We start from the raw sequence: 26,088 nt of genomic DNA, 5'->3' as shown, positions 1-26,088 counted from the left end.
CTAGATACTTTCTTCCCTTTAATTTTTCTTTTTCTTTAACATTTATTTTTGAGAGACAGAGAAAGACAGAGCATGAGTGGGGGAGGAACAGAGAGAGAGAGAAACACAGAATCCGAAGCAGGCTCCAGGCTCCCAGCTGTCAGCACAGAGCCCAACGCGGGGCTCTTGTTTGCGAAGCACAAGATCACAACCTGAGCCGAAGTGGGACACTTAACTGACTGAGCCACCCAGGCGCCCCTAATCTAGATACTTTTGAGTGGTCATTTTGTATTTGTTTTTCTGTAGTTTGATGCTACAGAAAATCACATGCTAATTGTGATTTTTTTCTTATATTTATCCCACTTGTTTTCTAAATTTTCTAGATCTTTATTTTGATATATCTATTACGTTCAGACAGTCCTTGGTTATTATTATTTAGAATATTTCTTTGCTCCATTCTCTGTTTTTCTTCCAACAATATGCATATTCCAACTTTTGAATTGTGTAATTCTTGAGTATTACACTCTGTTTTTTTCTTTTTTTTTTTCTTTTTGTATATATTTTGGGAATTTTTTCCTGGCCTAACTTCAGCCTCAATTGTTTTTTCCTCAATTACATGGAGTCTAGTAAAAAACTATCAAAGACATTAATTTTTTTCTGTTACAGTGGTTTTCATTTCTAGTATTTCCCTTTGCTACTTTGTACCTTAAATATGTTCTGCTTTATTCACAGAAACTTCATTTGTGTTTCCATAAGGATGGAAATCTGAATGAAATGTACAAGGAAGTCATTTAAGTGGACATATTTCAAATACCCAGATTTTTGGAAATGATAAGATTTAACATTCGGCAATTTAGTTGACCTTTTTTTTTTTTTTTTTTTTGAGAGTGACAGCAAGCAGAAAAGGGTCAGAAAGAGAGATAGGGAGGGAGAGAATCCCAAGCAGGCTCCATACTGTCAGTGCAGAGCCTGTTACAGGGCTCGATCTCATGAACCATGAGATCATGACTTGAGCTGAAATCAAGAGTTGGATACTTAACCAACTGAATCACCCAGGCACCCTGAGTTATTTTTTTGATTTAATTTAATTTAATTTAATTTAATTTAATTTAATTATTTTATTTTTATTTTATTTAATTTTATTTTATTATTTTTTAAAATTTGAATCCAAGTTCATTAACATATAGTATAATAATGATTTCAGCAATAGAACAGGAATAGAATTTAGTGATCCATCACTTACATGTAGCACCCAGTGCTCATCCCAACAAGTGTCCTCCTTAATGCCTCTCGCCTATTTAGCTCATGTCCCAACCCACATGCGTTTCAGCTACCCTCAGTTTTTTCTCTGTATTTAAGAGTCTCTTATGGTTTGTCTCTCTCTGTGTTTTTATCTTATTTTTGCTTCACTTTCCCTGTGTTCATCTGTCTTGGTTCTTAACTGTCACATATGAGTGAAATCATGATATTTGTCTTTCTCTGATTGACTTGTTTCACTTAGCTAGTTCCATCCACATTGTTGCAAATGGCAAGATTTCATTTTTTTGACTTCCAAGTAATGTGTATACACACACACACACACACACACACACACACACACACCACTTCTTCTTTATCAATTTATCAGTTGATGAACATTTGGGCTCTTTCTATACTTTGTTGTCGATAGCGCTGCTATGAACATTGGGCTGCATGTGCCCCTTCGAATCAGCATTTTTGCATCCTTTGGTTAAGTATCTGGTGGTGCAATTTCTGGGTTATCTATTTTTAATTTTTTGAGGAAACTCCACACCCTTTTCCAGAGTGGCTGCACCAGTTTGCATTCCCACCAGCAGTGCAAAAGTGTTCCTCTTTCTCTACATCCTCGCCAACATCTGTCATTTCCTGAGTTGTTAATTTTAGCCATTCCGACAGATGTGAGGCAGTATCTCATTGTGGTTTTGATTAGTATTTCCCTGATGATGAGTGATGTTGAGCATTTTTTCATATGTCAGTTGGCCATCTGGATGTCTTCTTTGGAAAGTGTCTATTCATGTCTATTCATGTCTTTTGCCCATTTCTTCACAGGATTATTTGTTTTTGGGACATTGAGTTTGATCAGTTCTTTATAGATTTTGGATACTAACTCTTTATCTGATATGTCATTTTCAAATATATTCCTCATTATTTCCATTGCCTTTTAGTTTTGCTGATTGTTTACTTTGCTGTGCAGAAGATTTTTATCTTGATGTGGTCCCAGTAGTTCATTTTTGTTTTTGTTTCCCTTGCCTCCAGAGACATGTCAAGTAAGTAGGTGCTGGGGCCAAGGCCAAAGAGGTTATTGCCTGTTTTCTCTTCTGAGATTGTGATGTTTTCTTGTCTCACATTTAGGTCTTTCATCCATTTTGAGTTTATTTTTGTGTATGGTGTAAGAGAGTGGTCCAGGTTCATTCTTCTGCATGTCACTGTCCAGATTTCCCAGCACCACTTGCTGAAGAGACTGTCTTTTTTCCATTGGATATTCTTTTCTGCTTTGTCAAAGATTAGTTGGCCATATGTTTGTGGGTCCATTTCTGGGTTCTCTATTCTGTTCCATTGATAGATGTGTCTGTTTTTGTGTCATTTTTGGAGGAAGAAAAAAATTAACAAAATAAAAAATTAAAATTAAAAACTACAAACAAAACAAAATCAAGTAAAGGAAGCTAGATCCTAGATGTGTTTCAATCTGCTTGTTGAAAGAAGCTTAATAGAAAAAAAAGGGAAAAGAAAGGGGGAAAAAGGTATGAAAAAAAGCTTGAAAGTTAAACAAAATTATATAATCAAATAGAAAAATAAAGAAAATGAAATAGAATAAAAATTTAAAAAATTTTAAAAATAGGAAAAATTAAAAAAAAAATGTTTCTTTCTGTATCCGAGAAAAAGAAAGAAAAGAAAGAAAAGAAGAGTGTAAGCAAAAACAGAATCAAAGAAAACGAACATATAAATGAACCAGCCTACAGAATGATACCCGAATAGTTACATCCAGGTTCACCGAGAACTGAAACTATGAAGCATACTGTCATCCTTACACCAAGGAGTGACTTGTGCTTGTCTTCTGGGGATGTGCTTAGTGGGCACAGTTGGGCGGGGCTTGGTGTAACAGCTCCCTTCTTCACTAGGTGGCGCTGCCTAGCTTACTGGAGTGGATCAGTGTGTGTGTGTGTGTGTGTGTGTGTGTGTGTGTGTGTGTGTGTGTATGTACGTGTGCATGTGCTGGAGATGTGGAAATGGCTTCACGCAGCTCCCTAGTCCCTGGTGCAGGAACTTCATGCTTTCACTGACTCGGAATCAAGCGCCCCTCCTTTGTCTGAGGCCTCTGTCCACTTTCCCCTCTACTCTGTGGTCAAGCTGTCTGAACAGAGTTTGATCCCTCCGGAGTTTGATCTCAGACAGTGTTGTGTTTTAAAACCCCTTCATTCAGAGAGCTGGCTCTCTGGGGGAGGGTCTCACTGAGCAATGGCGGGTGCAGACTTGCCCCAGAAAACATTCATGCGATCATGCAGCAGCAGCGGTTCGGAGATTTTGGCAAATAACAGCACACAGCCAGCACCAGCTTTTGCCACACTCGCATCCTGGTCCCAGTACCAGCAAACGTGGCTGCTCTCTGGGGTCCTCTGGGACTTTTGCCTGTGGAGAGGCCATATGACCTCTACCAAATGTACTCCAAGCAGAGGAACCGCTTCTCCCCATGTTGCACACGGACCCCTCAGACTGCACTGCCTGCTCCTGGGGATTTGCCCTATTTCTTCACCAGACCACTGCCAGGCACTGAGCTTTGATACTTCAGACTCTGGGCTCCATTGTTTATAGAATCCCGGTGGTTTTGAAACCCTCTCCTTTCTCCCCATCAGTGGTTTGGGGGAACAGATTTCTTGTTCAGTCCCCGGCTAGTGTTTTCACTTTCTCACCAGCTACTTTTGGGGGGAGTGCTTTTCTTGCACCATCCCGGTGTGCCACACTCTTCCCCTTTCTCCCTCTCTGTCTGCCTTCTCTCCCTGAAAACTGCTCCCTACCCTCTGCTGCTTTCTCTCCCCCCATTCACCTCTTTGAACCAGGTAACTGTCGAGTTCTGTAACTCACGTTATGCAGATTGTTGTGTTCAACCTCAGATCCATTTCCTAGGTGTTCAAAATGGTTTGTTGCTGATCTAGCTGCATTTCAGGAATGAGACAAGCTCAGGGTCTCCCTGCCGCCCCTCCATTTTCAGTTGTTTTTTTTTTTGTTAAATCCATATTCTTTGCTCCATCTAAATATATTTTTATACCTGACTTAGTAGGAAACAGCGTCTAATTTTGGTTGAACATTCAATTGAGGTTGCTATAATATTTAGTGCTAAGACAGGTTCAAAACCACAACATACACTAAAATCTAAATTCTGGAGTCAGCAGATGATCAGTGGCTAAATCAAGGTCAAATGTACAATAAGAATTACCCACATTAGGGTGAAGGAAATTTGAGGACCAGAATCGCTGACTAATTTCCAGGACCATGCCAAATGGATCTAACATGAACATCAGGTGATAGAACAAGACTGCCGGAAAATGTGAGCGAAAGAAATTCCTATGAGCGGACTCTTCTGTCCTTCTGTTGTGAAGGCTGACAAATACACCCTTGTTTGTTCAGATGTGTACAGATTAAATGCACAATGTGGTAAGACTAGTATCTGGTGAACAATGAAGAGTGGGCAAAACTTACTTAAATCTTGTCTTGAGAAAGGCCAGTCATAAAGAAAGAAATATAGAAATCTATGTGAACAGTCATACAGGCAGCTATCCCATGTTACTATAATTTAATTATTATTTTTTAATGTTTATTTTTAGAGGAAAGACTGCAAATGGGGGGAGAGGCAGGGAGACAGGGAGACACAGAATCCAAAGCAGGCTCCAAGCTCAGAGCTGTCAGCACAGAACCTGACGCAGGGCTCGAACCCACGAACCGTGAGATTGTGACCTGAGTCGAAGTTGGACACTTAATCAACTGAGCCACACAAGCACCCTGCATGTTACAATAATTTTAAGCAAATGCTGTACTTCAACATGATTCATTATGCTCAACAAATGCTGTTGAATAAGATCTATAAACCATTTTTCCCACCCTTCCTTCAAATTCCAACTTTGAGCTCAGAGTGCACTGTTTGTATAATCAAAGTTACTCAAAGCCTTTCCTTTTGAAAAGATTAGCACCTGACACATTGGGGAAACCACAAAACTAGCTTTAAACTGCAGCATTTTATTTTTAACACAAAACACAAACTATCACTCTTTTCTAATACTTTGAATTGAAGAAAGTAGAAAGGTGTTCAAATACCATACCTTTAGAATATTCTTGTTTTCCTTGAAATAGGAAGAAGAAAGCACTTCTTAGAACCAGTTGAAAAAATTACATGGCAGTGATAATCGTTATAGAGTAAACTTCTTTCTAAAAATGTCTCTAGACACTCAGCATAGGTGCCTTCATGCACTCAGTTCAATGATGTCATTTTTATTTTTTAGCAATGATGAAACCCTGATTCTGACAGACTCCATTCCTTTCTCAAAAAATCAACTCCATAATAAGGTAGATCTGATTCTACATCCATTTAACTCCTGTCAAAGTTATCACAAGTAATTTGCTTTCTAATGAAAATAACAAAAGGGCCATGTCTCATTTTGCAGGCAATTTTTAGTAGAAAACACAAGGGACTGAAATACGAGCAACTTATTTTCTGGTGGTAGGATTTGTTTGTTGTAAAAAAAAATAAGTAGAAAGCTGAGATTGGAAGGTGAGCAGAACTAACTGAGCTCTTGAGAGAAAAGACAAGTCATTTTTATCCTTGTATTCCCAAACCTAGTGTGTGGTATAATGCTCAATTATTGCTTGTGTAATGAAGGAATGAATGGATGACCAGACTATGGAAATTCCCTACTATGGAAATTTTGGCTACTATACAAAGTCAATCCCCAAGTTTCTTTTCCTTCCCTTCCCTTTCCTTCCCTTTCCTTCCCTTCCCTTTCTTTTCTCTTTTCTTTTCTTTTCTTTTCTTTTCTTTTCTTTTCTTTTACAATCATGAAGGAGATCAATGAGGTCACAGCTTAAAGATACACTTTCCATGTTTAACCTGTCACTTAAGAAGGCCCCAATGAAAAATTCATTATTTCATTGAATAAATATGTATTGAGAACACACTGTGTTTCATAACATTTGCTGGACTTGTGAGACACATTCAAGGATATTACATATATTTCCCTTCTTTCATAGGGTTTCAGTATAATGGAAGGTAGGCATTAATTAAATAGCTCTTTAAATAGATAATTTGTGACAGTGCTGTGGAAGAAAATATGGAGGACCGTGGCAGTGCATAAGGGAACTCTGATCTGGTTGAAGAAGTGGTGAAGACACTGTTCCTGAGAATGTGGGGCTTGAGCTAAGATCTAATGTTTGAGGATGAGTTGACAATGACAGGGAATGGAACTATGATGGGAAGTAGTTAGATGGGAAGAAAAATGAAGGTATCAAAACTCTGAGGAAGGTTGAAGAGTCATTGTGACTTGAAAAAAGTTATTTCTAAAGCTATGGACAGAGTGAACATGCCAAATGGAACAAGGTATACCTACGTGAGAGTAGGGCAGTCCTGATGTGCCCAGACTCCACAACATTGTCTGAGGTAACAAGCATCCCCTACCAAACCAGAGCCCTAATCCTAGTGGTGTCTCACCCAAAGCAACCGCTGCTTACACCTAAGCCAGATACAACTGTGCCTTCCTAAACAGAATTTCCGATGTCTCACTTCTAACACTGGCCCGTATTCACAACTTAGGTGTGTAACACATAAGCCACTCAGATCATATCTCTCCCTCTTTTAGCATGAAGACTTTCTTTTCTTCCAAATTTTCTCCATTGCTTCTATTACATACCTTCATAGTAACTTTGCTACATACCCTTTCACCTGGTCTGATGAGACTTTCATCAAACAGGCAAGTCCAACCATACCTTTTCTCCATGTAAGCTTCAATCATCTTCCATAAACCACAGGAACCCCAGATTCCTACTTGGACATTTGAACCCCTTATAATTTGAACCCAGCCTAACCCTTCATCCTCATATGTGACTTTTGCTCTATGCAATTTATAGCTGTGTGATGGAAAATTGCTTTGGATTCTATAAAAATATAGCATACCTCTCTCTTCTTGTAAGTAAATGACATTTTTCCTGATTAAATTAGCTTCCTGACTCCGCTTCCTTGCCTGCTTCTCTTAACATTTGCTTCCAAAGCCAACTACGGTTGTATCTTCTCTATAAAAAAAATTCCCTGATGGTTAAGTAGGGGGGTTTAAATAGGGGTTAAACAAATGGGCTTTGGATTTTGATAGATATAATAATGAATCCCAAATCTTCCTCTTATGAGCTATGGAAATAAGATACTTCCTCTTTGATCATAATTGTTACTGATTCAAATGAGGACAATTATACCAATATTCATCAGGGTGGACTCAAGGAGCACTACATACATGAAGCACATAGCAAACAAGCTGTGACATAATGAATATATCATAGTTGGCACTAATACTTATTGTTATTTGTTACTGTTATTTAGATGACTTTTTATGTGTTTTGACAGTTCATCTGTCATGACACTAAACACATGAGACTGAAAATGCATTTTTGCATACCCATGTATCCCCTTAAACTTCAAGATCCTTAGGGCAAACACTTGAAACCCAGAACTAGAATATAGACACTACCATGTCTGTTCAACATTCACTATTTTCTAAACAATAAATATGCTTTTATTTTTCTTTCTGACTAAATATCTGTATTCAGGTAAAGCTCATAACTTCCCAACTCATTAGCTGTGTAGGTGTTAGAAATTCTCCATTAGTGTCAAAAAAATAAAGCCAAATTACAAAGCAATTAGCCAATTGTATTTGGGTTTTTTTCCCCCCTTTTGGCTCATTTGAAATAAAGACAGACTAAATAACTTTTCCACTTTGCCTTTGATTTTTTTTTAATGCACGTATTGTATTTTGGGTATAAATAGAAAAATTACATCTTTTCAAGTTTGTAAGATATGCTGAATTCAATAAAATTATAATGTGTACTTATCTATGAATTCTGGAACAGATAATAAATGCTTTTAGGACAAAGTCTTTGACTAGTCTAAAATGTTAAAATGTAGTTTTTGTTACTAAAAATCTCAATCTTTTTTCAAACTCTCTACAAGACTTTGTTAAACATTGATTCTCTGGCATTAGAGGAAACTCAAGAGTCTTAAAAGTCATATACTGATAAAGTTTTCAGCTTTTGAAGTCAAGAATGTAGACTCAGAAACTAAGAGGCAAGCCAGTGATATCTTCTCAGCTCAACTCCCTGTACATAAGTTAGCATATTAGTAGTAGATGAATATGAATGCCAAATTCTCATTCACATACAAATATAAGCTCTTTCCATTTCCTTGTCTTTGCTCTGTTAGAAGTACCTCATTCAGCCCCCTTTTGGGTAGGATTTGAGGATGGATGGTTAGGATGGGAAGCTATCTTCTGGGGAGCAGACTGAATTCTTTCTTTTTTACTAGTAAATATCAACTACACAGTTGCCCATTATGAAAGGAAAATATTTTAATTTTGTTTTGTTCTTCACTACTTGGTTTTAATTGATGATTATACAGGTTACCGATTGGCTTTCAAGTGTTTGTATTCCAGGAGAGATATTGATACAATTTCGTGGCAGGGAACAAAGGGCTGTGAACTGGAAAAACATGGAGTCTGAAAAATGTAGGAGAAACAGGGACAGATGGGTATTAGGATTCCTCTAACAGTAACATGGTCCAGAGAAAAGACACTTTGTGAAAGAACTTGGTAATAGAAAAAAAAATTGAGGGGCGCCTGGGTGGCGCAGTCGGTTAAGCGTCCGACTTCAGCCAGGTCACAATCTCGCGGTCCGTGAGTTCGAGCCCCGTGTCAGGCTCTGGGCTGATGGCTCGGAGCCTGGAGCCTGTTTCCAATTCTGTGTCTCCCTCTCTCTCTGCCCCTCCCCCGTTCATGCTGTGTCTCTCTCTGTCCCAAAAATAAATAAAACGTTGAAAAAAAAAATTTAAAAAAAGAAAAAAAACATTGAATGTAATTGCATCATTTTATTTCTGAGGAACTTCACGGAATAGAAGTTCTTTGAAATCATTCATAGCTCAGGTTCCCATTAGTCAAAGTATTGCCCCAACTTCACCAACAGCCTTGATCAGCTTGTCTCCTAACGGGCCAATGGGCCCGTGCCATGAGAATTTGCTCTTGAGCCAGCTACACTAAGTAATGCTCCTCTGCAGTTCATCTTTGAGAAACTGTAAGATCAAATAAGCCCCTGAGCACCTAGTGGGATAGGACAGGAGATCCTACCTCTTATACTTGGGGGTTAAATTATGATTATGTCCAACCTCCAACAGCTGAGACAATTGGGAATAGTGATTCCTGATATACATAGATTATCATTATGTAAATTCATGTCTTTTGTACTTCTAATTGTTCATAAAGGATTGTAACAATGACTCATGTAAAGAATGCAAGAAATCTGCATTGTAAGAGAGATATACTAATTTTTTACATGATAGGAGCCTCAATTGGATTATATATTAAAGGAATAATTAATTTCTCAATAATTTTAAGAGACTTAGATGGTTCCATGGGAGATTTCAGGAAAATGTCTAAATAGCTGAGGTTGAACAGATTCGTGTATTTCACATGCCAGCTGATTGCCTCAAGTATAAATGGATCCAGTTATAATAGAGAACTACCCCAATTTGTTGACCATAAACCACCCTTTGATAACAATTCTTGGATGGCATGCTAGATGACCTAGCTTCTTTGGTCTGGCTGTGTGGTACTGAAAGTCATCTTGGTACTGACAAGTGACCAGAAAATTCATTTTTACAAAAATAATATATATATTTTTCCCCTATTAGACTACAGGTTGAATTGAGCTAATAATTGGTTGGTTTTAGTAAAGAATAGGAAACAATCTTTAATATCTTTTCCAATTATAAAATAATATGCATATCTCAATGGCCAATTTTAATATTTAATGCTCGTTTTTATAGCCCTGTTTCTCAAAAGGGAAGTTAAATATGGATCACAGAAGATACTGCTAAAAATGATCTACAAGCTTATTCAAGATGGAAGACTGAGCATTCAGTTTTACTGCCTTTTGTTCCCAAACTTCCTTTGGGATTATAGAAAGTTATAAAAGAAATTAGGAAGCTACCTGCAGGAAAACAAGAAGTCAGTGGACCAGAATATTTGAGGAAATCTGGAAAATTTCAAGCAGATGGGTTGATATTAATAGAGAAATTCACAATCCAAAACACCAGAGGTAAGAACAATCTTCACTGAGGGAACCCTGGAGGCACTGGAATCTGAGCTAATTGTACTAAAGGACAGGCATGGGACACAGGGCAATTATGAGTATAATTAATTAAAGAACTCTATCAGGAATAAGTGGACCAGTTAGGATTTCGCCATTTCATTACCCTTTCTCCTCCTTTGTAGTACAAAATGGCAGTTTTTTAGTCCCAAGATAAAAATGTATGAACAGCTCTCTGTAGGAAGGATATGGAGGAGCCATAAAGATAGACTCAACAAATTTTGTAAGAATGACATTATTCAGATTATATTCTCTAACCACAAAGGGATTAAGCTAGAATTTGTTTGATTAACGTTTTATTAAAAACGAAGACGATAACTAGAAAATCCCAAACTCCAAAGTATTAGTGAAGATATTTTACTATTTCAGGGTCAAAGAACTCAGAATGCAAATTGGAAAATATTTTAAATGGAAAGTTAATGAAGCTATACTTTTTTTTTTTTTTTTTTTACTGTGGACTACAGCTAAGATAGTGTTTTGAGAGAAATTTATAGGCCGAATTTTATGTATTAGAAAATATGTAAAGATTGAAACTGGTTTAAGCATTCTCATAAAAGTTGAGAAGAAAGTCAAATCAAATCCAAAGAGTGTACAAAAAAATAAATGCCAATGATAAGAGAAGGAATAAACAAAATATAATACAAATATAAGTGGATAATGTAAACAAAACTAAAAGTTTGTTTAAAAAAATTTACTGTTTACTTATTTTAGAGAGACTGAGACAGAGTGCAAGTGGGGAAGGGGCAGAGAGTGAGGAAGACACAGAATCCGAGGCAGGCTCCAGGCTCTGAGCTGTCAGCACAGAGCCTAATACGGGGGCTCGAACTCACCAGCTGTGAGATCATGACCTGAGCCAAAGTCAGACACTTAACCAACTGAGCCACGGAGGTGCCCCAAAGCTGTTTTTTGTTTTTTTGTTTTTTTTAATACCAATAAGATTAGTAAACCACTAGAGAAAACATAACAAAAAAAATAAAAATGATATAGATCAGCAATTTTGGACATGAAAATGAAACATAAATAATTCCAATATCAAATGATGATAGTATATTATTACCAACTTTCTGATACTAAAATTTATAATTTGAATGGAGTAGAAAAATTCACTGGAATAAATATAAATACAAAGCTTAAATAAAAATAAATACAATGTTTGATTACCTCAGTTCTTGTGAAAATATTGAGTCCATTGAGTTCTTTCACAGTAAAAAACTTAGGACCATATGGCTTTTCTAGAAAATTTTTCCAATACCAGAATTCCCAGAATAGAAAAAGGGGAATAATTATCTGTTTATAAGACTAATTTAATTTTGGTTCCTAATATTTTTCAAGAAAAAAAGTATTGACCCATCTTTCTCAGAAACTTAAATACAAAGATGTAGCTATATATGAAAAATATATTAATTAATAAAATTAACACAATAATTAGTAAAATTCACCACATTCATAGAAAAGAGAAAAAAGAATAAACAATTTTAATACATGTACAAAAAGCATTTGACAATGTGTAACCCCCATTTATGATTTAAAAAAAACTAGAAATAGAAGAAATTTTCCTCAATATGAAAAAGAATAGCTTCAAAATCTTACAGCCCACATTATGCACATTATGTGCACATTAGGCACAATGGTGAAATACTGAATTTTTCCCCAGAAATTGTTAAATAATATCCATTCTATACCATATTTCTTTAAGTCAAGGAAAAGAAATAAATAATATCATGATGTGAAAGCAATGACAGCATCACTACTTACAGATCAAATGGTTATGCAGATAGATAATGCAGAGACATCTACAAACTATTAAAATTTAATGAATTTTTAGCAAGTTTACTGGATACAGGTCAATTTAAAAAATCAAATACAGTTCTATATACTAATACCAAATAGTTAGACAATAAAATGAATAATTCACCATAGAAAATCATTCAATATCAAACAATAAATTTAAACAAGTTCTGAAAAATCCCTAAACAAAAAGCTGTAAAAATACCGTCGAGAAGAATTAAAGAATTTCAGTAAATGAAAGCGTGCACCATTTTCATGGTTTTCAGCTGCAATATTGTAAGGATATTTCCTTCTTTTTTTTTTTTTTTAATTTTTTTTTTTCAACGTTTATTTATTTTTGGGACAGAGAGCATGAGCGGGGGAGGGGCAGAGAGAGAGGGAGACACAGAATCGGAAACAGGCTCCAGGCTCTGGACCATCAGCCCAGAGCCCGACGTTGGGCTCGAACTCACAGACCGCGAGATCGTGACCTGGCTGAAGTCGGACGCTTAACCGACTGCGCCACCCAGGCGCCCCAGGATATTTCCTTCTAAATTAAACTATATTTTAAGGCACCTGGGTGGTTCAGACAGTTGAGCAATCTTGGTTTGGACTCAGGTCATAATCCCAGGGTTATGGGATCAAGCCCCTTGGTGAGTCTGTGTGCTGAGCATGGAGCCTGCTTGGGATTTTCTCTCTCTCCCCATCTGCCCCTCTCCCCAACTCAAGCTCTCTCTCTCTGTCTCTGTCTCTGTCTCTGTCTCTCTCTAATTAAAGAAAGGAGTTTAACAAAAATAAAAAAAAAATAAAGTATATATTGAATGGAATCTTGATCAATTATTCCAGCAGGATAGTTTATTGAAATTGACAAGCTAAACTTTTAAGTTTCAGAAATACAAAGAACCGGGACACCTAGGTGGTCCACCCAACTCTTGGTTTCAGCTCTTGTTGTGATCCCAGGGTTGTGGGATTGAGGCTTGTGCCAGGCTATGCGCTGGCAGCATGGAGCCTGCTTGAGACTCTCTCTCTCTCTCTGTCTCTCTGTCTCTCTGTCTCTCTCTCTCTCTCTCTTAAAAAAAAAAAAGGAAGGAAGGAAGAAAAATACAAAGAACCAAGAATAATTCAGGCAAAATTAAAGAAGAGCAAAGTTGAACTATCCATACTAACAGAACTCAAAGCTCTTTATGAAATAATAAATTATATACAATAAGTCTTTTCTATCTTTATTTCTATCTCTATATCCCTGGTTTCTGGTAATAATCGGTCTTTTGACTCTGGTGCCTGACAGAGTTCCTAAAACGCTTGTCATCTCCTAGGGTGCTAGGATCATCTTTTGTTCTAATATTTGGTCTTTGCTCATGGTGTCTTACCCAGAGATTCTAAGTCATAAACATAGGAGCATCTTTGTTCTAATACAGCAAATCTTGGTAGGTTCTTGAATATTAGTTGGTCACCAACAAGATCAAGTATAGTTAGAAATTTGGTACTTTTAGCCCCACCCGCATTTTCTGGAGAGAGGAAGGAGGCTGGAAAGTGAGTGAATAATCGATCATGTCTACGTAACGAGGCCTTCACAAAAATCCAGATAGTACAGGATTCTGGGATCTTCTGGGTTGATGAACACAGCCACATGCCAGGAAGGTAACACACTCCAACTCTATAGGGACAGAAGTTCCTGTGCTCTGGACCCTTCTAGACCTCACTCTGTGTACCTCTTCATCATGCTGTTCATTTGCATCCTTTAAAACATCTCTCATAATAATATCTTAATAAAAAGTAAACTGTTTTCCTGGGTTCTGAGAGCTGCTCTAGCAAATTATTGTACTTAAGGTGAGATTTGTGGGAACAACAATTTGTAGCCAAGTAGAACAGAAGTTGTGGGCAACTGGTGACCCACTACTTGCAGTAGCTATCTGAAGTGGAAGACAGTGTTTTGTGACTGAGCCCGTAACCTGTGGGGTCTCCACTAAGTTTTATTAGTGTCAGAATTGTATTGAATTGTAGGACACCAAGCTGGAATTGAAAAATTAGTCAAAGCGAGAAGAAATTCATATCTCTGGTTATGAACGTGTTCTGTGTGGGTGTGTAAAGAAAAACAGTGAGTTTTTCCTATACACCATTACAAAACTATGGTTATGTTTTTCATTGGGTTATTTGATTGGGTTGTTTTTTAAAAAATCTTTATTTATTTAGAATGCTCTCTTGAGCATAAGGGAGGAGCAGAGAATCCCAAGTAGGCTCTGTGCTGTCGGTGAGAAGCCTGATGTGGAGGTTCAAACTCTTGAGCCATGAGATTATAACCTGAGCCCAAATCAAGGGGGTTGGACACTCAACCAACAGAGCCACCCAGGCACCCCACAAAACTATCGTTATTAAAACAGAGTGCTATTTGCAGAAGGATAGATATATTGACTAATAAGATCAACTGAAGCATACAGAAACAGATCCACACAGATTTCATTTCCTGAGTACAACAAAATCTCCACTTCGGTATAATGTAATGTACTCAATTATTATGAATTATGCCACACATGGTGCTGAGTAAATTAATATCCATTTGAGAAAAAAATGATTCTGAACACCTATTTCATACCGTCCACAAAATCAATTCCAGATCGATGACTGGTCTAAACATAAAGAATAAAATATAAAACATTTAGAGGAGAATTTAGAAAACACTTTTGTGACCTTGGATTAGGCAAAGTTACTTGTCTCAATATTTCCTGACTGGAACAGAAAACATTAATCACAAAAGGTGAAATTGATCATTTTAACTTAACTTAAAAATTAATTAGGAACTTTAAAAATTAAAAACTATTGTTCATCAAAAGGGACCATTAAAAGAGTTGGAATCAATATAGATATATAGTTATAGAGGTAGATATGTAGGTAGAGGCATCTAACAATGAACTCATATAAGAGATGGATACAGTTAAAAAAGACGATACAAGGCTCCTGTATCAAAAAAAAAAAAAAAAAAGACAGACAACCTAATGGGAAAAGTAATAATAATAAACACATGTCTTGAACATGCACTTAACAAAGCCAAATGGCCAATAAACATATGAAAGATGCCACACTCTCCATCAATTTGGGGGGAAATGTGATTCCACATCTAACCATTGGAAACCTAAATGAGAAAAACAGTAAAAATCCAATTGGCAAGGCTATGAAGCGAATTCCAACTCTCATAATTGCCAATGGGTGTAAAATTGCGTTGGAAAGCTGTCTAATAATATCTGAATAATAACTGAAACTGAACAATTTCATACTCTATGATCTTGCAGTTCCAGTTTTTGGTATATATGCAAAAGAAATGTGACATATATTCATAAAAAAGGGTGAGCTAGAATGTCCCTAAGACAATTCTTCTTAATAGCTTCAAACTAGAATCAAACCACATGCCCACCGAGAGTAGAACTGATTTTTTAAATTCATACAACAGAATACTATTCAGCAATAAGGATGAAAGCTTAGCCATGACACAGAATGATAACACGGGTAATATGAGTATCCACAGAATGTATAGAATTAATCTCACAAACTTAACGTTGAACGAAAGAAGCCAGAAACAAAAGAGAACACACTGCATGCTAACTAGAAGTAAGGTTAGTTGGTTCTTGGAGGAAGGGGTGGGATATGATATTAATAATTGGGGTTCTTTAGCTTTTTTCTTTGGCCCCATAAGTGAGACAGGAAGGCTGTAGACAGAAGGATTAGGGAAATGTTTCTCTGTTCCTCCTCTAGATTGGATCATGGATAATGCTCTAGCAAAATAACCACCCCACTAATCTCTAGTGAGGGCCTACTTAGCAATAAATTGTTAATGTGAACTACCACCCTTTTGATAAATGTGGCTATAAAACTTTGTTATTTTTATCTGGTTGTTTCCTTGGGTTGGATGTTGTATAGGAAACCTTAGAATAAATTTCTAAGAGGAAAATTCCTAGGTTAAAATACATAATATTTAATATTCTTGAAGACTGTTGTTTTAAAGACTATGATACATACCTACAATCACATCTATCCCCATCACCTACCTGCCATGACACAAGTGATCAGGCCGAGTTTCCTATTAAGGGAGGGGGCTTGTTTAATTCACCCCTTCCAACTTGTCATAGGTACAATCCCATGATAACTATTTGCTTCATGTCTAAACTACTAAAAATAGTTTTTGTTTTCCCCCAGGCTCTCATAATACTGTCTTCAAACTACACAGATATGTTTTCCGTAATGCAACTTTCAACAAGTAGCATTACTCCTTAGAAAACTAGATAAACACCTATTGTAGTTCAGTTTCTCTGTAACATGTATGTTTTAAAAAAATTGTTAAGATTGATCAATCTTGCTGTGGTAACCCTTTCATAGTGTATGTATATCAAGTCATTCTGCTAGACCCCTTAAAGTTATACAGTGCTATATGTCAATTATATCTCAATAAAACAAAAAAAGTATTTGGAAAAGTATTTCCCAAATGAGTCCTTTCCCTTTAAAATTAAAAACAACAACACCTTATCCCATATTTCTGTTGTTATTTTTTCCAGTCTACACAAAATGAAGCATATGGAAACACAGATGAGAGGCAAAAAACCAGAGTCACGTCCTATTTCCTACGGACAGCACTTTCTGAAAGCCAGCAACAGGAATATCACATGGGTCTGTGATGCATGCTTTTACTTTATGTATTTGTGTGTTTGTTTATTTATTTTTAAATATAATTTATTGTCAATTTGGCTAACACACAGTGTATACTGTGTGCTCTTGAGGGTAGATTCCCATGGTTCATCGCTTCCATACAACACCCAGTGCTCATCCCAACAAGTGCCCTCCTCAATGTCCATCACCCGTTTTCCCCTTTCCCCCGCCCCTCCTCCCATCAACCTTAAATACAGTCTGTTCTCTGTATTTAAGAGTCTCTTATGGTTTTCCTCCCTCTCTCTGTTTGTAACTGTTTTCCCTTTCTCTTCCCCCATGACCTTCTGTTAAGTTTCTCAAGTTCCACATACGAGTGAAAACATAATATCTGTCTCTGACTGACTTACTTCACTTAGCATGTTTTTACTTTATAATCAATTAACCACCTCATATTGGTTTCCATATTTACCATGAAAAGTACTGACAAATAATAAGGGCTGATTAAGAAACTAAAGAGAGGGGGCTGCAAGTGGAAGGCTGAAATAGTTTTTGAGACAAGGATGCAGGCAGGAGCAAGGGCAGGTGATGGATGGCAGGATGGGGAGAGTAAGGTGGAAATTGGACCCAGGTGAGTAATCGGGGTAGTACAGGAGCTCCTGGCTTGTCTCTGAAGATACACAAATTTGAGAGAGCTTAAAGTTTCCAGATTCTTCCATTAGAAGAATCTAACTTGGTATCCGAAGCTCACCCTTGATACTGACCCAATTCAAGGAGAACAAGGAGAAATGTGAATAAGGCATTTGAGTTTTAGCTTTTCAGTTTTCTTGTACCTAAAAATGACTGTTTCAAAAGACATCTAATGCCTATTTATGGCTCTAATATCAGCGGAGTATTTGTTTTGTAATGCCACAATGAGCACATGGGCAACTTTTGGGCATTTTCTTTTCTCTTCATCTTGGTGCCTAGTACAGTGTCTGCATCCTTTAGATAATCATGACTGATGTGTTTGATCCTTTTCTGCATTCACATGGAAAGAAGAAATGAATTGAGAAAGATCTTCGACCAATATTTTGTTTTCGTTTCCTCCATTTTATGAAGTCTTTCTCAGTCCTGCCATAGAGCATGGCAGCAGTCCATGCAGGGACAAGAAGTCTTTCATGTAGAAGGGACTGAAGGAATTCCCAACGGAGGTTCAGAACTCAGGTCCAAGCTGAAAAACTCAAAAGCAATGGAGACACCTACTTTTGGCAACAATCGGCCCTTCTTCCCAAAATGCCGCCCACAGTTTTCTTTGCAACCACAAACTAGAACTGTGGTTCAAAAGCAAACCATATTTAAAAAAAAATAAACAGAAATCATTCAGTGGATTTTATTCTACTGTAGAACCTCAAGACCCATTGGTGCAAAGACACATTTTAATGTCCCATGATTGGAAATAATTTATAGAGAAAGAGTCCAGAATAATTCTTATATTCTCTTATTAAAGGTTTTGTTGACTGTTTTCAATGGCACTATTGATTTTATCTTAATTTGTAACTCATTGGTTTGCTGCTATCACAGAGAAGTTAATCAGAAATTGGGAAAAATAGTTAATTGTTGATTGTATTAGTAAGCATGAATTTCCATAACAAGATACCACAGAAAGGGAGGGCATACACCAGAAATGTATTTTCTCATATTTCTGGAGGACGGAAGCCCAAGATCAAGGCACCAAGAGGGTTCGTTTCTGGTGAGACTTTTCTTTCTGCCTTCTTACTACATTTTCACATGACTTTTTCTCTCTGTGTTTCAGAAGAGAGAGAGTGAACTGGTGTATTGTCCTTTCCTTTTATAAGGACATCAGTCCCATCAGATTAGGGTCCCACACTTATGACCTCGGTTAACCTTAATTCCTTCTTTCAAGGTCCTATCTCCAAATATAGTCACATCAAGCTTACGACTTCAACCTATGCATTTGGGGAAACACGAATTAGTCCATAGTATTGCTATTTGATTAATTATTTTTAAAAGGAACAATGGAATAAAAAATGGATTTCGCACAAATGGATTTTTAAATATATTTTGATTTAACGTAAGCAATTTTAATACAAAGTTACTAAATTTTGATAACAAAATTCTAACTTTCTAAGCTATGTTCAATAAACTGACTTTAACTAGAGTGACACATAATTGTTTAAAAAAACTGCCTATAACAATTCTCACATAATCATCTTAGTTTAGTGGTTTAGAAATAATTCTGATGACATCTTGAGATATTACGTACTGAGCAGAAAGAGGTTCTATAGTTTCTGATTCCTTGAGACTATAGAGAATTTAAAGTGGATAACTTGATACTGGGAAGTAACATTTTAAACATATTTATTTAAAGTGTGTGTGTGTGTGTGTGTGTGTGTGTGTGTGTGTGACCATTTAGTGTAGACACAAAAGAACTGAAAAACCTTTAAAAAATATTTTTCCTAATTATTGCCTTGAAAATAAAAATCAAGTACAAATTAAATTATGGTTTAGGACCCTCATTTAAGCAGTTGTAAGTGTGTGAAATGTATTTTAGAAAAACCTTCCAACAGAAATTAAAAGGCGTATGGATATATTCAGGTTATCTGAAAAACATCTATTGTACCAAACGACCAGTACACTCTCCCATCATTCTAGAGAAACAAGCATCTTACATCAAACTTAACTGGTAAAACCATCACTGCTCTGGAACCACTGTTTCAGGCTATGGATCAATAATATTGACTATGAAAGAAATTCCTCAAAGCCCGGTTTTGTCATTACCATTAGCAGAACACCACTTAAGTAATGTTTTGATATTTGATATTTTGATTATTTTTGAGGCAAGTATTCTGTTAAATATTAATTGAGTAACTTCAAGTTACAACTGTTGAAATTTTTCTCTCGGTAAGTTAGCTATGCAATTGATAGCACTTTAGAGTTAAGGTAAATTAAAATCATTTTATTTCACCCATGAATGCACAATGGAAGGCACCAGTAATGTCTTCCAGCCATATTCTACTTCCCCTTTTGCTATGACAACTTTCAAAGATTTAAGTTCCTGAATCCCATGTGGGGAAATGTTTCAAATGATTGTATGCTAAGGGAAGTGGGCGTAGGCCATGGTAGTCCATGCAGAAAAGGGTTTTACAGCTGCAATCCTTTCATACTTGGTAACTATATTCTCTTTAGTGAAATGGCGTCTGTATGTGCTTAACTATCCAATTAATTTGAATGGTTTGCACTCAAATTCAAGATAAAATGAAGTTGTCATCACTATAAAATTCCAGCCTGGGAATTGGAAGAAATATCTGTTGAATTTACGGAACTGGAATTCAGATGGTAATTGGGACCATTCAGACAACTGTGTTCCTTAGCAAAGCAGGTCTCAGTTTAGAAAACATACAGTTTGGGGTAAATACATCTCTTTCAGAAGGATCCTCAAATGGCTGTTCTAGCACCAAACTCTGGAGATTTTCATGACTGCCTGTCATGCTGTGTTAAATCTAAATCCATGTACAGTAAAACCTTGGCTTGTGAGTAACTTGTTCTGTGCGTGTTCCACAAGATGAGCAAATATTTCTAATAAATTTTACTAGACAAATGGGTGATGCCTTGCAAAACAAGTAGTACGTGACACCGAAGGTCACATGATCACAACTGAGCCAATGGTTCTCTCTCTCTCTGTTGCTGCGGGATTGTAGGTGATTGTCTCCCATGCTCAGATGCTCGGTCTCAGGCCTCGGTGTTTGGCAAAAATCAGTGATTTTTCAGAACATTGGAAGGTTCCCACAACTGGCACTAGTGTATTTTTTGTTGCTTCAAAGCACCTTTGCTTTTCCATACAAGAGTGAGCTTAGGAATGCTCTGCTTCATTCTAGGTCAGGCTGCCTGCAGATAGAGACCCTTTCCTCTGCTGCTTTATTGCCAGTTACATTAAATTCAGTATATGAACAAGAGTTTATTAATACCGTACTGTAGTCAACATCCGTGTGAGTGTACACAATGACCCCGATGCAGAAAAAGGTTGAAAAGAAAGGCGGTAAGAGGAAGGAGATGATTATAGTGGAAGTTAAGAAAGAAATCATCAAGAAGTACAAGTGAGGTATGCAAGTGGCCAAAATGGCAAGATTTTATAAGAAGTCTATGTCTGCAGAGGAAGAAGAGAAAAAGGCAGAGGAATCCCTCACTTCAAATGAGATTAGGGAGATGTGTAAAATGTGGGAAACAGTGCAAAATTTTGTAGAAAAGCACCACCCGAATAAGGCTGTAGCAGTGTAAGTGATGAATCCGTTTAATGACAATGCAGTGTCACGTTTTCATGAAATCCTCAAAAGGAATGTCATTGGATAAGTTCCATGTTAAAGTTGCACGAAAAGAAAAAGACCGTAATGAGGCAATAGATAGCAATGATCCGTTAGTGAAAGGCGTCTTACACCAATAACCCTCCTGTCTCTTGTCTCCTTCACACCAGCCACAAAGGTTTTCAAAGGTATGTGCAGGTTAATTTATTTTTCTTTAAATCCTGTATTTCCGTTATTATTTTGTATTATATTACAGTATTGTAATTATTTTTATGAATATTTTTTGGTTGTGGAATGAATCATCTGTGTTTCCATTATTTCTCATGGGGAAATTCGCTTTGATTTGCAAGTACTGTGGATAACAAGCATGTTTCCAGAACGAATTATGCTTGCAAACCAAGGTTTTACTATACATCATTTCTCTTCAGTTTTTAACATGATTTGTGATCTAGGAGGTACTATTGCAGATAGATTTCAGTTTAATGAGGCAATGACCTCAGTTAAGACTTTGTGGCTCTCATGCTTTTGGCATAGATACCTACACAACTGGGTAAAAGTTAAAATTTTGGTTGTTTCACAAAAACATTATATTGATGAAAGAATATTGGCACCAGTGCCTGTTTATTGTCCCTACTTTATTTCATTCATTCACTAGGAAATGTAGTTCTTATTTTGCTATAATCCCCATTCTACCCTACTGCCTAGAATCACGAAGAAGCCATTGCATCATATTATTAAGATCTCCAAAATAAAGCAGAATTTCAGGTGGATGCAGCACTATTTCCAACACATTGGCTTCCTAGATGTCTCCTGAATTCCATAATTTTCCTGGTCTCTACATTGTGTCTCTTACAGTTTTCGTCAATTTTTTGAACCTAGTCTAAACAGGCTTTCAACCCATCACATTAGTTGGGCTATAGATATCAATTCAGTACTGGTGACTCCCTAAATTCTATTTTTATTTGTTTATTTAGTAACTGTCCACTCTAATAGCATCTAATCTACATGGGGCTAGGGACTTTGTCCATTTTGTGCATTGCTATAGGTCTAAAATATAGAAGAGCACCTGATAAATAATAAACAGTAAATCTATCCTGAATGAATTATTTCATTATTATTTTTCTTTTTGATGAGTATTTTAAGAGACATTCTCGTACAATTTAGAAAATCCTCCAAATTCCAAAGGGGGAAAAAATCTAAGATGACTACTTTTCACAGGAGATAATTTTCTTCAAAAATAAACCCAAATTTCCTGACAGACTTCTCTGTTTTCTCTGTGAAAGTAACCTCTCATTCATGCATTCCATGAAGATCCACACCCACTTGAACCCAGAAAAGTTTTTGTTGAAACTAAACAGTTCAGAATTTAAGTCTTCAATCGGCATATAATAGCTGTGTGGATTTTGTAAGTCACATAACATCTGTGCACATGTCTTGTAATCAGACAAAAATAATTCTTCACTTGCAAATGTGGTATAAGAATTAGAGATAGCTTACATAAAACTAAGATCCCAAAGCCTGGACATGCGTCAGGGTCTCCAAAAACAAGATAATTGTTTTCATTAACCTTATTATTATTGGAAAATAATTATTCTCGACAAGAAAAAAATTTAATTTTCACTATTTACCTATAGAATTCAAGGCGTTTTGTTAGGCTCTGTAATAGTATTGACTTTTGCTTCTAGAAAGCAGCTATGTTAGGAATGGATCACTTGAATCCAATCTGATTTGTTGGAGGCTATCAGTGTTCATGGGGTCTGGGTTCTCTCTCTCTCTCTCTCTCTCTCTTTAGGTATAAGGCTTCAGGCATCTCTACTGAGCTGGTGGTGTTTACCAGGATTTTTCCTTCCGTGATTTCTAAGCTTTGTTCCCTCTAGCACCAGCTCAGCTCTCAGCCTCTAGACTTTCACTTGTGACTTAGCAAATGCCTCTAAGGATAAAGTTTTGCTGATGGTTGGAGTTTTATGAGCACAACTCATTTCTCCAAAGCTCATATCTTAAGGCCTGGCTGCCTTGATTTTTCTCCAATGCCTTCCAACAAATTTTGAAATAAATAAATAAATAAATAAATAAATAAATAAATAAAAGAAAAAAAAATCTCCTAGCTTTCCGCTAGCTCTTCTTGTTTTTAACAGGGGAAATAATCTGAAATGGTTTATCTACAAACTCAGAAGGACAATCTATAATATTGATATTTACAAATGGAAATATCATTCACCAGTTTTTCTCAAAATCATCACACGATTTTTGAAAATAATCCCACATTTAACTTTTGCAAATTGGTGACGTTCACAAAACACAAAGACCGACAGACGTAGACCATGCAGCTTAATTTCTGTCTGAGCAATAATTGTCACCAATTGTAATCATAGTATTGAAAGCTCCTCTTTCATCTTAGTATCACGGAGCTTACGTTTCCATTTGTTTTTAAGTCTTTCTTATCACACGTGAGTTGTTAAAGATGGGGTGGCATATCACGAGCGAAACAAAGAAGACTTAGGATAATCGTTGACCAGGTCACCTCTGATGGCTGCCGAGGAAAAAGAACGACGTCTCCTTCAAGACTGAGAAGGAAAAGCATCCCGCGCACAGACAACTTTCAGCACCGATCTTGCCTGAACTACTTTGTTTACTTAACAAGACCGGATGGCTACCAGGGCCTCGGTGTCAGACTACATTAGCGTGCACGTACATGTAAAATTAATCAACAGACCTAGCATCTCGCCGTGTAGTCCCCGCAGAGCCGGGGGTTAAACAGCTGTCTGCAGTGATGTTTCCTAAAAAGCTTTATGTAACGGCCAGAGGAACTCAGAGTAGGCACTCAAGGTGCAAGGAAGGGCAAGACAGACCGCGGAGGGAAAGTGCTGGTTTTCGGTGGACTGACAGCCTCACCATCATACCCAAAGGTTACAACCTTAGACTCCAAAAGCTTTTAAAGCTCCTTGCATCTGTGTTGCCTGACTGACTTTAGCATTAAGCACTTAGGACTAGGATACTCAGAACATGTGTTTTTTTTCCAGAGTTTCTTTAACGTGGATGAAAACGTTTGGGCCTTTCTGAAATATCTGCCTCATAAATCGCAACTTTAACTTCCTTGTGTCAGACTGAAATTGGTTTTTCCACGTTTTACCACCGTAGAGTGAAAGCAGTTAGGCGCGGGTACATTTTGCAGTGGCTTGAAACATCAGCAAGTTTTCTCCCTAATATTTGCCAAAGTTTGTTATGTGTTAGAAGGCAGCATGATGTAATTGAAATGACACGAGCTTTGGGTTCAGTTCTGGGCTCTGCTACTTATTAGCTGCGTGACTGACCCTGCCTCTTTGTCCGATGAACCAGGCCATGCCGCCTCCTTAGGGATATGATCTGTAAGTGTGCAGTTAGGCTATATGGGTCGTGTTCTATTTGGAAGGTGCTCTATATGCATAGCTACTCTGGAACCAGTTCAATAAATCAATCTTATTTGGTTTCTACCATAAGTAATAGTCCTGAAGAAATTGAGTTCTGTACTGACACCCTACAAATAGAAAAATAATTAATAGTGGGGGAGGGAACCTTTAACAGTGATAAAATAAGTCCTTTCACTGAGCTGTTTGAATGCTACTCGGAACATGCAGCAAAATGATAATAAACTCATCTTCAGTCAATTTATTTAGAATAGAGAAGATTTAGAGACATGCATGGAAGAGATTTTCCGGGGTGAACAGATGCATCACCACGTATCAGTCATTTGGAAGTGAGTAATAGTCCTCTGTCATGAGTCGAATAGCAGGGTTTCTTGTTCAATGCAATCTTTGCACTGAATGTTTGAAGGTGCTCCACTAGTGAAATAAGAGAAATAGTGGCTGGGTTTCTATAGAAGTTTCCTTAAATTAGTCTCTTGTTAAATAATGGGCTATTTTTTTTTTTTTCAAAATTAAAATGAACTCAATTTATATGTGAGATCTGACAGAATCTTGCTCTGGGAAACGAATAGACCTGCAGCCAGGAGCTTTGAATTTTAACAATAGTCTTCTCTTGTCACCTGTGACCTTGGGTATGTTAATTAACCTCCCAGAATATCAGTCGCCTCATCTTTGAAATGAGAATTATGAAAGAGATTAACTTCTCAAAACAGCTTCTTGCTCAAGAAGTGGAAGAGAGACGGTGCAATATTTAAACTATTTGCTGATCTGGTGGTGAAACCGCCAATTGGAATTTGGGGAGACAGCCAGACTCACACACTATTGCAGCCATCAGGGGTAAAGATGAACACTGCAGATGTGTGTCTGTGCCAGGCAGAATAATGGCCCCCAAAGCTGTCCAAGCTCTAATCCCCAGAGTCTGTGAATATGTTACCTTACATGGGACCCTGCAGATGAGATTAAATTAGGACCTTAAAATAGAGAGATTATCTTGGATTTTCTAGGTAAGCCTGATGTGATCACATGGTCCCTAAAAGTGGAAAAGAGAAGCAGAAGTCAGAGTGATGTGCCGTGAGGAGAACTTGAGCTGCCATTGCTGGCAGCTTTGGAGATGGAGGAAGGACATCACAAGCCAGGCGATGAGGGCAGTCTCTGGAAACTAGAAGATGCAATAAGATGTATTTGATCCTATAAAGCCTCCAAAAAGGAAGCTTCCAAAAAGGAAGACCATTTTAAACATTGATTTTAGTCCAGTAAGACCATGCCATACTTCTGACCTACAAACTTTTTTTTTTTATTTTTTTTTTAAATTTTTTTTTTCAACGTTTATTTATTTTTGGGACAGAGAGAGACAGAGCATGAACGGGGGAGGGGCAGAGAGAGAGGGACACACAGAATCGGAAACAGGCTCCAGGCTCCGAGCCATCAGCCCAGAGCCTGATGCGGGGCTCGAACTCACGGACCGCGAGACCGTGACCTGGCTGAAGCCGGACGCTTAACCGACTGCGCCACCCAGGTGCCCCCAAACTTTTAAATTAATAAATTTGGGTTGTTTTAAGCCACTGAGTTTGTGGCAATTTGTTACAGCGGTAGTAGAAAACGAA

General features: G+C 37.2%; 1 long non-coding RNA gene across 6 annotated transcripts in view; it reads left to right on the top strand.

Annotated features, from left to right (window-relative positions):
* Positions 1-20,967: 20,967 nt before the first annotated feature.
* LOC147579786 (uncharacterized) overlaps positions 20,968-26,088 on the top strand; it is a 494,570-nt gene continuing 489,449 nt past the window's right edge. For all 6 annotated transcript variants that reach the window (XR_015252119.1, XR_015252118.1, XR_015252116.1 and 3 more), the window contains exon 1: positions 20,968-21,271. This is a non-coding gene — a long non-coding RNA (uncharacterized LOC147579786). The remainder of the gene's footprint in view (positions 21,272-26,088) is intronic.

The sequence above is a fragment of the Puma concolor genome, chromosome B3, assembly GCF_028749965.1.
Source record: "Puma concolor isolate L17-30 chromosome B3, mPumCon1.1.hap2, whole genome shotgun sequence".
NCBI lineage: Eukaryota > Metazoa > Chordata > Mammalia > Carnivora > Felidae > Puma > Puma concolor.
Note: the sequence above shows the minus strand (reverse complement) of the source record. Positions and strands in the feature narration are given on the sequence as shown.